Here is a 10,760-nt window from a genome sequence, read left to right on the forward strand (position 1 = left end):
ATTAAACTAGACCACCTTCTTACACTATACACAACAATAAATTCAAAATGGATCAAATATTTAAATATTATATGCAAAACCACAAAAATCCTAGAAGAAAACATAGGCAGCAAAATATCAGACATTGCTTGAAACAATTTTTTAACAGATGTATTTCCCGGGGCAATGGCAACAAAAGAAAAAATAAACAAATTGGACTTCATCAAACTAAGAGTTTTTGCATAGCAAAGGAAATCATCAACAAAATGAAAAGACAACCCACAGAATGGGAGAACATATTTGCCAATATATCTGATAAGGGGTTAATACATAAAATTTATAAAGTACTTACAAAATTTAACACCAAAAAAAGCCAAACAACCCAGTTACAAAACAGGCAAAGAATCTGAAGACATTTCTCCAAAGGGACATACGGTCAATAGACATATGAAAAAGATCTTCAATGTCACTAATCATCAGAGAAATAAAAATTAAAACCACAATGAGATGATTTTCACAAGGAACATTTAGTGCTTTATGAGAAGATGCACTTACTTCAACACTTTGATATTATTTCATGTTTTTATACAGAAAGAACATTTTTTTTTCTAAATCTGTGTGTAACATGTGCCAGCAGACAGCACAAATAGAGAACTCATTTCTCTGGAGAGTAACTATACTAAGGACATAACCTTCCACACTTTATGATGAACTGCAAGTTCACATTAAGAGGCAAATCTTTCATTTCAAAATGTTAATCCATATAGTACTTAATAATTGAAGCTTGTGTGATTTAGAGTTCAGAAATGAATTAAGTACAAAAATAGATTCTTTCCCTACTTTTCTTTGATTATGTCTTGGATTGATTGTTATTCATTTTACAATCTTGCCCTCTGGGACTTTGTTCCAAGAGAGTCTGAGAATTATCAATAACCACTGGATTCAATAGCATTTCTCCTTAATTAAATTATTTTTTGTTGATTAAAATGTTATTAGTAAAATTGAGATTTATTTGTACTTTATATCTACGAAGATACTTTAAAATATGTTTAGAAATCTATACAACAAAATGTAATATATTCCCATAGTGGAGCTTGGATTTGAATGCAGGGAGTTGGCTCTACAAGTCCTGCTCTTAGATATTGGATTAGAAATTCTGCTATTATAGCAGGGCACATGAGACTTGGTAAATTAGAGATATACTGGAAATGTCAATATAAACCTATGGTCTTTATTTTTAGGAAGAGATAATTTCTCTGCTCTGTCCTTATAATAGTTAAAAACTCCTCATCTCTTTTATCATCTTTCTGGTTTCTAGTCAACATATGGAACAAGGTAATATTCAGCCTTCATCATCCACTTTTGTTTTCTTAAACTCTTATATCCTAAAGAGGATCCTTAGTATGGTATCTGTTTCATTTGCTGGTCCATGTAAAACTCAGGATGATCTGAGACACCTTGTTAAATAAAGCATGGGTGTGTCTAGTGTTTTTGTGGGTAAATATAAAAAAGAATACTATTTCACCCAGGAATGCCATTTATAGTTATATTCCTGCAAAAATTTCATGCACACATGTACTAAAAGATATATAAACAATGGCCACAGCATCATTACTTTTTATAGCCCCAAACTGGTCACACCAAACATCCATAGAAAGCAATATGAAAAATAATTGTTGGTTATAATAATTAGAATTAGAGTCTGGAGTTTACTCCGGGACTCAAAGAGAGGCAGGCAGGCGGGATGGTGTGTGGTGGGCCACGGACTCCTGTGTCTCTACTGGTGGCAAGAGAGTAGCATTGATTTGTCACTGGAGTGGTAGCGTGGACCTGCCTGGAGATGAGGCATCGATTAGCAAGGTAAAAGTAACAGAACCATGGCTCAGTTTCCAACACCTTTTGGTGATATCTGATTTGGTGGTATCTGAGCCATAACTGTAGAAGAGGGAGGAAACACCATCAATGGTCCAATAGTTTATAGCCAATATCTGTATTTATTACTGGTGATCAAGCTAGAAGCTTCTTTTTCCAATCTGAGTTACCTCAACCTGTTTTAGCACAGATATGGGCCCTGGCCGATATGAATATTGATAGGATAGTGGATCAAGTGGAGTTTTCCATCTCCATGAAATATCAAACTGAAGATGTGAGGATATCAGCTCCCCTCTGCACTTCCCCTGTCATGAAACAGCAGCCAGTAGCTATTCCCAGTGCACCAGTGTTTGGTATAGGAGGAATTTCCAGCATGCCACTGCTCCCAGCTGTTGCTCTAGTGCCGATGGGACCCATCCCTGGTGTCAGGACGTCCCTATCCCCCAGTACCTTCTCTCCCTTCAGGAGCAGTGTCTTTCCTGGCCAATAATGGGGACCCTGTCATATAACCTTTGCCTGTATTTGCTCATCTTGCAGCCATATTGCCAAAGAGTTCTTCTTTTAGTAAGTAGGTCTGGTTGAGAGTCACAATTAAACTCTAAATACAGAAGGCACAATCATTTGATGTACCTAGTGCCCTGGAGCTGGCAGAATGGGCTATTCCCCAGTCATCCAGGCTGAAATACAGGCAGCTCTCTACCAGTCATGACAAAACTATGAGTGGTCACTTAACAGATCCCCAAGCAAGAATGATTCTTATGCAATCAAGTGTACCACAGGCACAGCTGGCTTCAGTATGGAATCTTTCTAACATTGATCAAGATGGAAAAATGACAGCAAAAGAGTTTATCCTCACTATGCACCTAATTGATATACCTTTGGCCAACCACTGCCACCTGTCCTGTCTCCAGAATATATTCCACATTCTTTTAGAAGAGTCTGACCAGGCAGTGGTGTATCTGTCAAAAGCTAAACCTTCCCAGACCAGAGGTTACCAGAGGAACCAGTTTTAGAAGATGAATAGCTAGAAAGAAATTACCTATCACATCTGAGGATAAGAAGCATGAGAACTTTGAGCACGGCAATCTGGAACTGAAGAAAGGAAAATAGGCACTCCTGGAGCAATAGCGGGAAGAGTAGAGTGCCTGGCCCAGCTGGAGCACCAGGAGCAGGAACACAAACCACAGGTGGAGCTGGAGAAGCAACTGGAGACTCAGTGAGAGATGGAGCAGCAGTGGGAGGAGAAACGGCGCAAGGATGTGAAACAGCAGGAGTGGGCAAAACAAGAACTTGAATGGCAATGACAGATTGAATGGGAATGAAATCAAAGACAAGGACTATCAAACCAAAGAAACAAAGAACAAGAAGACATAGTAATACTGAAAGCAAAGAAAAAGACTTTGGAATTTGAATTAGAAGCTCTTAATGATAAAAAAAATCAACATGAAGAAAAACTTCAAGATATCAGATGTCGACTGACTACCCAAAGACAAGAAATTGAGAGTACAAATAAATCCAGAGAGCTGAGAATTGCTGAAATCACCCATCTACAGCAACAGTTACAGGAGTCTCAGCAGATGCTGGGAAGCCTTATTCCAGAAAAAACAGATACTCAGTGACCAGTTAAAGCAAGGTGAGCAAAACAGTTTACACAGAGATTCACTCCTTACACTCAAAAAAGCCTTGGAAGCAAAAGAACTGGCCTGTCAGCAGCTCAGAGACCAACTGGATGAAGTTGAGAAAGAAAGTAGATAGAAACTATAGAAGATTGATATTTTCAACAATCAGCTGAAGGAACTAAGAGAAATACATTATAATCAGCAGTTCTAGAAACAAAAGCCCATAGAGGCTGAATGACTGAAACAGAAAGAACAAGAGTGAAAGATCATTGAATTAGAAAAACAAAAAGAAGAAACCTAAAGGCGAGCTCAGAAGAGAGACTAGTAATGCCTTGAGCATGTACAGCAGGATGATGAACATCAGTGGCCAAGGAAATCCCATGAGGTAGAAAAAACTCAAAAGGGAAAAGAGTGACAGAAAGAAGGACAGCAAAGACCTAGGCAAAGAGGAAGTGAGGAACAAGCTGGGCCAGCTTTTCCCACAAAACCAAGAACCAGCTAAGCCAGCTGTCCAAGCACTCTGGTCCATTGCAGAAAATGGCCTACTCACAATTTCTGCATAGGAGAATGTAAATGGTGTATTTTCAAGCACTGTATGCCTTTGAGTCCAGAAATCACAATGAGATCACAATCCAATTGAGAGACATAGTCGAGGTGGATGAAAGCCAGACTGGAGAACGGGATGGCTAGGAGGAGAATTGAAGGGAAAGACAGGGTTGTTTCCTGCAAACTATGCTGGGAAAATCCCTGGAAATAAGGTTCCTGCTCCAGTCAAACCAGTGACAGATCTGACCTTCACCCCTACACCCAATGTGGCTGTGAGGGAGACTCCTGTGTCTCTGGCAGTGACCTCTGCTGAGCCCTCCACAGCCCCCAACACCTGGGCCGACTTCAACTCCATGTAGTCCACCAGCAGGAATGAGAAACCAGAAACAGATCACTGGAATGCCTGGGTGGCCCAGCCCTTGCTCACAGTGCCAAGTGTTGGCCCGTTAAGGCAGAGATCGGCTCTCACCCCAGCCACGGCTGCTGGCACCTTTCAGTCTCCTGTTTTAGGCCAGGGTGAAAAGGTGGAGGGGCTACAGGCATAAGCCCTGTATCCTTGGAGAGCCAAGAAAGACAGACAACCATTTGAATTTTAATAAAAGTGATGTAATCACCATCCTGGAACAGCAAGACATGTGGTGGTTTGGAGAAGTTCAAGGTCAGAAGGGTTGATTTCGCAAGTCTTAGGTGAAACTCATTTTGGGGTCCATAAGGAAATCAACAAGCATGGATTCTGATTCTTCCCAAAGCCCTGCTAGCCTAAAGAGAGTAATTTCCCCAGCAGGCAAGCCAGCTGACTCGGGAGAAGAATTTATTGCCATGTACACTGATGAGAGTTCTGAGCAAGGTGACTTAATATTTCAGCAAAAGGATGTGATTCTGGTTACCAAGAAAGATTGTGATTGGTGGACAGGAACAGTGGGACACAAGCCTGGAGTCGGCCCTTCTAACTATATGAGGCTTAAAGATTCAGGAGGCTCTGGAACTACTGGGAAAACAGGGAGTTTAGAAAAAAAAAACCTTGAAATTGCACAGGTTATTGCCTCCGGAACACAGCCACCAGTCCCGAGCAGCTCACCCTGGCCAGTGGGCAGCTGATTTTGATCTGGAAAAAGAACAGGTAGAAAGTGGGAAGGAGAGCTGCAGGCACATGGGAAAAAACATCAGATAGGCTGGTTCCTGGCGAATTATGTAAAACCTTTAAGCCCTGGGGCAAGCAAAATCACTCCAACTGAGCCACTTAGGCCCATGGTGTTCCCAGCAGTGTGCCAGGTGATCGGGATATAAAACTACATTGCCCAGAATGATGATGAGCTGGTCTTGGGCAATGGCCAGATCAACATCCTCAACAAGGAGAACACTGGTGGAGAGGGGAAATCAATGCATAAGCAAGGCTTATAACATGAAGCTGACCGCAGACATAGACCCAAGCTACCAATGTTGTCCATCCCCCCATTCAGGCTTGAAAGTCCTCAGAGACTTACTCTCCCATGTCACTGCCAGAGGGATGATGGGAGATGCAGCCTTGATCATAGGTAGAAGAACTCACTGAAAAGCAGTGTACCTCATTTTACCATAGTTGCATGTGATGGCAATGTTGAATTATTACTTGCAGAGATAGAAGCAAAAATTACAAAAATACACAGGGTAATAGGTCCTTTTGTGGCTTTCCTAGTGACTCAAATTGACTTCCCCTCGCCTTTGCACAGGTGCTTTCCATAGTTTTTAAATGATTTTTAAGTATATATTTTAGCCTTTTAATAAAATAAATAAAAAACTTCTTTGCTATTTTGGTTTTGCAAAAAGACACACTATCAAGGAATGTTGCATGTGCTATTAAAAATGTTCTAATTATCCATAAAAATAATAATTAGAATTAATGGACTACAGCTTTAAAAAACTGGAGTTTAAAAAGCAAGATATGAAATAATGGATGCAGTTATATATAAATTAAATACAAATAATACTTAATGATATTACTTAGAAATGTATTCATGAAATACAAATAAAGAAAAGTGAAAAAGTTATTACCATAAAATGAGAAAATGGCCATTTCTAGAAGTAAGAGTGAAAGCTACAACTAGGTAAGGACACAACAGCAGATTCTAGGTCCTAGCAATTTTCTTTGCCCTATCTTGGGTTGATATGTGGTGGCTTGCTTTACAAATAACTTACACATTTTTTACTTTACACATTAACTTACACAAAAAAGTGAGTTAAAATTCACTTACACATTTTTGCACTTTTATACATGTTTTCTGGCACTATAAAGAAAAATGCAAATTTAAATTGTGCCCAAATTACAAATTAAACTGAAACTCAAAAACTGAAATTAGCCATCAAATGTGGTAGTAAAAACAAAATAACACTAAAACCAAAGACTTTTCCATTAGATAAGCAAAATTTTAAAGAGGTATACAATTTTTAAAAAAATGAAGTTAGGGTGCTTTAACACTCTGAGGGGGAAAAACACCCTATCCTACCTTTCTAAAATCACATGATACCTACTTTCTTTCAGATAAAGATTTTTCAAAGCTGACTTATTCTGAAGGCTTATTCACTAATTAACTTTGACATTGCATCTACTTCGCTGCACTGCACACAGCTTGTGCTAGAGGTGAGAGGACAAAGTACTAGAAAATGTGTTGTTTAAACAACAGATATGTATTGTCTCACAGCTCTGAAAACTGACTACCCAAGATCAAGATGTTAGTAAGTTTGGTTCCTTCGGACAACTGTGAGAAACAACCTATCCCACCCTCTTCTCTAGTTTCTGGCAATCTTTGTATCCTTTTACTTGTGAAAGCATCACCCTGATCTTTGCCTCCATCTTCACTTGGCATTCTCCCTGTATTTCTCTCCAAATTGCTCTTTTTTATGAATACATTGGATTAGAATGCACCCTAATGACCTCATTTTAACTTCATGGACTTATTTTAACTTCATCATTTATCTCCAAATAAAGAGTGCATTCTGAAGTATTGGGGATAAGACTTCAACATATAAATTTTGAGGGGAAACAGTTCATCTTCCTTTTTCTTTCTTTCCATGTCTTTCATCTAGAAATCCCTTTCTTGTTTGATCCCAGCTCAAACAAATTTAATGTTTTTTTTAAGTATTATTTCTCCTGCTACCCACCTATGTAATTATTAGCCTGATGCACCTGAGTAAAATTTTGTGCATGTTAATTAAAACAATTAGCAATATTTTTTACTCTCCACTAAATCTTTAGTTTTTTTATCATTTACCACTATAAACTGGAAATTATTAAGGACTCTAACATTTCCAGTAAAAAAAACAGATCTGGGGTTGAAGAAAGTCTACACAAGCACTTTTGCAGGTAATTAACATCTTAAGCTGAACTCCCATTCTTCACTGTGATCTTGGTCTCACTTTGCTCTTGTCTACTCTTTTGTAATGAATTTATATATGCTTTCTAATTCTATTAGATATCTTTATCTAGTGCATGTTTATGAAAATGTAAGAAACTGTATTGTTTGTTGGTGCTATTATTGTTTGAAAGAATGCTCATAAAACCTGAGGATTTACCTTGGAAAAGTAGATTTAATTACAAAGATCAGTGTATTGTTATCAGAGACTGTTGACAAACTCTTCTTGTCAAGTTTTTATATTCATGTTAAATGACAATAAGCTTCCACTGTTCCATGTAATACTTCAATGCACTGTCAGGATTCCTTCTCTTCCTTCTATAATTCCTTCTATATTTATAAGTAAACAAAAAATAAAGAAGTGGATTTTAATTACATATATTTAAACTCATTTAGCACATCCACCACATCTTTGCAATAAATAATATTATCTCTTGTCTCAATGTGACTGGTTTCCATTTTGACTTGTTAGATGAAGCTAATTGTCCTTTTGGGTACTGAAAATTCCACCAAAGTTAAAAGTTTTTATCAAAGTTCTAATTAGTATTATTTAAACTAACATATGCTTAATTGTGAAATATATCAATAAACTGTCATATTTTAAATTCTGTGCAATGCTTTATTTTCTCCCAGTGCATTCATGAAATATTTTTGATTTAGGTTAATATTATAATTCAGAATCTTATTTAAATTACTGAAACTACATTAATTCTTGTGTAAAAGTCATATTAAAAAGATTTATTGTGCCCTGGCTGGTGTAGCTCAGTGGACTGAGCGCAGGCTGTGAACCAAAATATCGCAGGTTCGATTCCCAGCCAGGGCACATGCCTGGGTTGCAGGCCACAGCCCCCAGAAACCATACATTGATGTTTCTCTCTCTCTCTCTCTCTCTCTCTCTCTCTCTCTCTCTCTCTCTTTCTCCCTCCCTCCCTCTCTAAAAATAAATAAATAAATCTTAAAAAAAAAGATTTATTGCTATGGGGTACCTTATTGTTCAGAAATATTTTCAAATGGATTATATGAAAGTAAAAATTTATAATATATTTTGAATTCTGTAAAGATCAATATTGGCCCTGGCTGGTGTAGCTCAGTGGACTGAGCATGGGCTGGGAACCAAAGTGTCCCAGGTTCTATTCCCAGCCAGGGTACATGCCTGGGTTGCAGGCCATAACCCCCAGCGACCGCACATTGATGTTTATCTCTCTCTCTCTCTCTCTCTATCTCCCTCCCTTCCCTCTCTAAAAATAAATAAATAAAATCTTTTTTAAAAAGCTAAAAAAATTAATAAATAAAATAAAGATGTTCATAATTTTTTAAAAAAAGGTCAATATTGGGTCCATAGCTAAAATACAAGTGTTTGTTTTCCCAGTATTTCTCAAAATATATCTTGGTTTAATTAGTTGATAAAAGATGGATAAGAGTAGTCAGTAAAAAATTAGATTACTTAACAAAGGTCTGTGGCCTCCAGGTGACATTCATTACCTATCTGACAGGATGTATTTCTTTCTTCATTTATATTCTCAAATAAAAATAATACAGACTTCTCTTCAGTTCATGCCTTCTATTATTTCAATACTTTAAGACAGGTTGATAATATAAATGAATGCTGCTGTTTAAAATAAAATTTAAAGTTATTTTTATATCTTATATAAAATATAATAAAACATCCTTTCCCCAAATTCCCATTTTGCTCATTATGCTCAAAATGATCAACAAATGATGTAAGTTCTATTTGTTAGCTATAAATTTCTTAGTGTTTCCTTAAATTGTCCTCAACATAAACAGTAATGTGTAAAGTTTACTCTACCAAATCTTTGACTGATTTTAAAAGTCATCATTGAAAATTCAAGTTTCTTTAGGTTATTTTCTGAAAGGATTTTTGTTAACCTGGTTTTTATTAATAAACATTATTCTATAATGTTAAAAATCAGATCTAAAATATTTCTAATCTCATTTAAAGAGAAATTTTCTACTAAAATTATGCCTACAGATTCTTTTGAATCTATTTAGTATTCATTTGACTTATGCATTATGAGTCTATTTAATACTCCATAACAGGAGACAGAATGATAAACCATGATATGAGGAAGGCACTTAAGGTATTCTGGAGCAAAGAATTAAATTTATAGAAGTATGTCCTATTTGGGACTTAATGTAACAGTAAGAAACTCTGCTAAGGAGATCAAGCAATAGAAATATAGCCTCTCCCTCCAGCCCCACTCCCCATTTTAAATTCTGTCACCTAATTAGATACTGGAATTACAAATATGAGTCTTCATAAAGTTATTACAGAGGCAAATCTTTAAGGTCAGTCACTGTAATACATTGGTTTTAAAGCACATTTAAACAATTAAAAAGAAGTTACAAATATTATTTTAGAAGATAAAAAGCTATATTTACTTTTTGTGCCTTTTGGGAAATAGTTTTCCTATGATCTATATCAGTAATTTTTAACTGGTGTGTCATAAGAATTTTTAAAACATGCAATACCTGACTACACAGTTAGGAACACTGACCTCTCTTAGAGTGTTAAATAAAATAAAAATGACAACAGCCAACACAACAATCACAGCCTGGTATGAATAAATAAAAATTATACCTATTTTTGTCAGATCAGAAAAAATATAGAATATATTATTTGGTGTGCCACAAAATTTTAGTAATTAGTTTATATGTGCCATGAAATTTTTTTTAAAAAGGTTGAAAATTACTGATCTATAAGCACTAAATTGACCTGAAAAAATTAGTGTAATCCAAAAGTGATTAATTAGTACTTGGACATGGTATATTTTATTTTAATATATATCATTCAAACATATGACTTCATCAAGTTATTTTTACTTTAGTATATTTCTTAATCCTTACCCAAGGACATGTTTGTTGATTTTAGAGAGAGAGGGAGGGTGGAAAAGGAAAGACATTGATATGAGAGAGAAACATTGATCAGTTGCCTCTCATATGTACCCTGACTGGGGACTGAGCCTACAACCTAGGTATGTACCCTGACCAAAATTGAACCTGCAACCTTTTAGTGCATGAGTGATGCCCCAATCAGCTGAGTCACCTGGCCAAGGCTGGTTATTTATCCTTCTATTACTTCACTTTCCTAAACATTTCCTTGATGTTGTAAGGGACAAATATGATTGTAAAAACACTTTATAAATTCCAGGTACTAGAGATAAAATTGCCATTATAATTATCTGATGAAGATAGCAGTTTCTATCAGATTAAACTGTAATATAACACATTATCATGATATGAAATTGACTTCAGAGCAAGATAAAGCAAGCATTCTTATCCATTTTTTGTATATTTAATCTAAATACAAGATCCTGGGCAATTAAATTCATGAACT

General features: G+C 36.4%; 1 pseudogene; it reads left to right on the top strand.

Moving 5' to 3' along the window:
- The first annotated feature begins 1,856 nt into the window (after positions 1 to 1,856).
- On the top strand, positions 1,857 to 5,404 carry LOC123821484 (annotated as a pseudogene).
- The last annotated feature ends 5,356 nt before the right edge of the window (positions 5,405 to 10,760 follow it).

Source organism: Phyllostomus hastatus, unplaced genomic scaffold (assembly GCF_019186645.2).
Source record: "Phyllostomus hastatus isolate PE091 unplaced genomic scaffold, TTU_PhHast_1.1 phas_contig_40, whole genome shotgun sequence".
In the NCBI taxonomy this organism is placed as follows: Eukaryota; Metazoa; Chordata; class Mammalia; order Chiroptera; family Phyllostomidae; genus Phyllostomus; species Phyllostomus hastatus.